The 4,019-nt window shown below is 44.8% G+C and overlaps 1 pseudogene; it reads left to right on the top strand.

Annotated features, from left to right (window-relative positions):
- Positions 1-1,870: 1,870 nt before the first annotated feature.
- LOC102819666 lies at positions 1,871-3,126 on the top strand (annotated as a pseudogene).
- Positions 3,127-4,019: the final 893 nt, after the last annotated feature.

Here is a 4,019-nt window from a genome sequence, read left to right as displayed (position 1 = left end):
AGAGAGAGAGAGAGAGAGAGAGAGACCCGGCTGGAGGAAACTGAAATTCTAGCTTGTGAACACCCTTCAGGTCTGGAACTGAACTTACCTGCTTGGCTCAATTTCCAGCCAAGCAATAGGGGGGACAACACTTGTGAGATGTGCACACCATAGGATGGTCAGCCATTCAAGATTAAAAGGGCAGCATTTACGCAAGGACAAAATTCAAAAGGATTGTTAAAGAAGGTGGAATGAAAAGAAGAAACATAGGGAGGAAGTAGAATAAATGATGTTATAATCAGGGAATTGCAGTCACTGAAATGAACAAAGTGTAGGATTTGTTGAATGTAAAACTGATGATCTGCTCTGTAAACCTTCACTTGATTCATAATAATTTTTTGTTTTTTAAAGGGCACATTCATTTGTTTCAAATATTGGCTCGGATTGATCATAAAGATAAATTTATCTAAAGAAGATGACCATTTTTCTATCAATGGCTAATTACCCACAGGGAGAAGGTGGGGACAGGAAGAAACTAGCTGTTGTTTGCTCTGTTTATAACTGGAAAACAGAATCAGGAATGTCCTCCTGGTAGAGACCTCTTAGTGAGTCTCTCAAGTTTAGAGGTCCAGTGTCCACAATTCCACCCTAAATTTATTATTGGAGCTGACTGTTGCTCTCTCCAGAAAACATCATAAAGTGCAAATATCCCTGAGAAGTAGGACACACTAAAGGAGTATCATTTTGGTATGAATTTCTCTCCTAAGATGACTTTATTATGCAAGCAAAGCCCAAGGAAGCATAAGTTGAGTGCTCTAGACTTCTAAGTGATTGTGGCTACTGTGCAGGGCTAAAAGGGAGAGGATGCACTTTAAAAGAGGGTGGTGAGAAAGCCCCAGAAATCATTTAATTGCTTTGCCAGTTTTGCTTAAAGTAAACCCTGAGAAGCTTGGTAAGGTGATACTTGGGAGCTGTGATGGAAGAAGGTGAGATTTTAAAGGAAGGCTATTGCTCCAAATCCACTTGCACTAATGATTTTGTTTTGTTTTGTTTTTTTGTTTTTTGCTTTTTTGGAGACCTAGCATGGTGCTGTAGGATAAGCACTGGACTGTTAACCACAAGGTTGGCAGTTCAAACTCACCAACCACTCCTCAGAAACCCTATACAGGGTCACTCTGGCTTGGAACGGACTCAACAACACTTAACCAGAACAACAATGTCCTTCTCAAGGCACCTCAGAAAGACCAGCAATGTGCTTGTGAAAAAAATCAACCACTGAAAATCCTATGGATTCCAGCTCTACTTAGACACACATGGGGTTACCATGAGTCAGAATTTATTCCAAGGTCACTAACTGGTTGAACAGAAGTATCCAGTAGAAACACAGTATGAGGCAAGAAGGTAATTTTAGGATTTCTAGTAGCCATATTAAAACAAAAACAACAAGTTTCTGTCAAGTTAACGCCAATTAATGGTGACTGAGAGTGTGTCAGAGCACAGCTATGCTCCATAAGGGCTCTAGAGCTGATTATTTGACAGTAGATCACTTGGGTTTTCTTCCTAGGGACTTCTGGGTGGATCTGAACTTCCAGCCAATAGCATTAACCAAAAGGATACAGGAGAAATTAATTTGAATATTATATTTTATATAACACAATATATCTAAAATTTTGTGATTTCTACAATCAAGACAAAAATTATGGAGATGAATACTGGCCTAGGCCACCAAGGGCAGCCGCACACCCCGGGTCCCACCGCTCTGGGCTGCCCTGCCTGAGCACAGTCCCTGACCTGCCAGGCTCCTGGCACTGGGCCCAGCACCTCGGCTACCCGGGCCCGGACCGAGGCTGCAAGAAGCACTGCAAGGTGTGGGGTGGACCCAGGAGATGAAATGATAATGTCAACCCTCCAGAAAGCCATTGATCTGGTGACAAAAGCTACAGAAGACGATAAAGCCAAGAACTACAAGGAGACGCTTCAGCTCTACCAGAATGCCGTGGAGTATTTCCTACATGCCATCAAGTATGAGGTACACAGCAACAAGGCCAAGGAGAGCATTCGCACCAAGTGCACACAGTACCTGGACTGGGCAGAGAAGCTGAAGGATTCTCTACAAAACAAAGAGAAACATGGCAAGAAGCCAATCAAAGAGAACCAGAGTGAGGCAGTGACAGTTACAGTGACAGTGACGGAGATAATCCCGAGAAAAAGAAATTGCAAGAGCAACTGATGGATGCATTGGGTGGAATGATGTGGCGGGGCTAGAGGGGGCCAAGGAAGCTGTCATTTTGACAATTAAGTTCCCACACTTGTTCCCAGGCAAGCAGTGAGGGATACTGCTCTTTGGACCCCCCTGGTACAGGGAAATCCTACTTGGCCAAAGCTGTGGCAACAGAGGCCAACAACTCCTCCTTCTTCTCTGTGTCCTACTCAGATCTCATGTCAAAGTGGTTGGGAGAGAGTGAGAAGCTAGTGAAGAATGTGTTTGAGCTGGACAGGCAGCACAAGCTCTCCATCATCTTCACTGATGAGGTGGATTCCCTCTGTGGATCCCGAAATGAAAATGAAAGCGAGTCTGCTAGCAGGATCAAAACAGAGCCTTGGTCCAGATGCAGGGGGTGGGGAATAACAATGATGGGACTCTGGTTCTCAGTGCCACAAACATCCCGTGGGTACTGGATTCGGCCACTAGAAGGTTTGAAAAGCAGATTTACATCCTGTTGCTGGAGGAAGTTGCCCAGGCCCAGATGTTCCAGTTGCATCTGGGAAGCACCCCCATAGCCTCGCAGATGCCAACATCCATGAGTTAGCCCAGAAGACCAAAGGCTATTGGGGTGCAGGCATCAGCATCATTGTGCGGGACGCCCTCATGCGGCCCCTTAGGAAAGTACAGTCTGCAACACACTTCAAAAAGGTTTGTGGCCCTTCCCGTACCAACTTAGCATTATGATCAACGACCTCCTGAGCCCCTGCTCACAAGGGGACCCAGGGGCTATGGAGATGACTTAGATGGATGTCCCTAGTGATAAGCTCTTAGAGCCTGTGGTTTGCATGCCCGACACGTTCCATCTTTGGTTACCGCCCGGCCCACTGTGAATGCAGATGAAAGTGAAGACGTTCTCAGAGAACTTTGGACAAGAGACTTAAAAAGAGAGTTAAAAGCTCCTTCACTTGGGTGATGATGACAGCGAGGGGTAGATTGGGGCAAATCCACATTACTGTCCTTGACGGTGGCCAGACAGAGCTCCAGGCCTTGTCCTGACGTCACTACCGTATCCCATGCACTGTCTGGCACTCAGCCTCCCCAGCTGCTGAGACGCTGCCCCAGTTTCAGTTCACGGTGGAATCCTGGCTCTTCCTCATCTCCGTCTTCTGGATGCTCACCAACTCTTGGTCCTGCCCCCATGTCTTTTTTTTATTATTATTATTAACCTTTTTATTCCCCTAAAGAAACAAAAAATTTATGGAGACAATTTACAGTCTTTCTTCCTAGTAAGTCTTCAAAACCTGTTATCTACAGCACATCACTAAGTGTTCATCGAAAGTACTTTACCTAGATTTAAACGTTTATAGCATTTATCATTGCCAATGTAAATTCACATACCCACGTTGTTCCAAAACTACCTCAATTTGTTCCAATACCTGAAACAAGTAACAGCTTTTAAATTTAACTAATTCAAAATTCATTAATTCATTAAAATGAAAGACTAAGCTCCTCAGTTGCACTGTGCATATTTCATGTGTTCAAAGGCCACATGTAGCTAGTAGCAACTGTCTTAGGCAGCACAGGTCTTGGTGTGAGAAATGAGGGGCAAAAGCCCTTGTGTTTGAGTCACAGGTTCACAGTTAGAATTGCTGAGTGCATTTTACTTTGCTCAGGAGCACAGAAGGGATCCATATGCCTAGACAGCCATGGCACACACACGCTCTCCACTAGTCACAAAGCAGCCCCATTGGAAAGTAGTGTAGATTCCCATAACGCCAGCCTGGCTGCCTGTACAAACAACTCCAACACATAGCAGGATCCAGCACACATTCAA

The sequence above is a fragment of the Chrysochloris asiatica genome, unplaced genomic scaffold (genome assembly GCF_000296735.1).
Source record: "Chrysochloris asiatica unplaced genomic scaffold, ChrAsi1.0 scaffold00134, whole genome shotgun sequence".
In the NCBI taxonomy this organism is placed as follows: Eukaryota; Metazoa; Chordata; class Mammalia; order Afrosoricida; family Chrysochloridae; genus Chrysochloris; species Chrysochloris asiatica.
The sequence above is the reverse complement of the archived record's forward strand: the minus strand, read 5'-3'. Positions and strand labels throughout refer to the sequence as shown.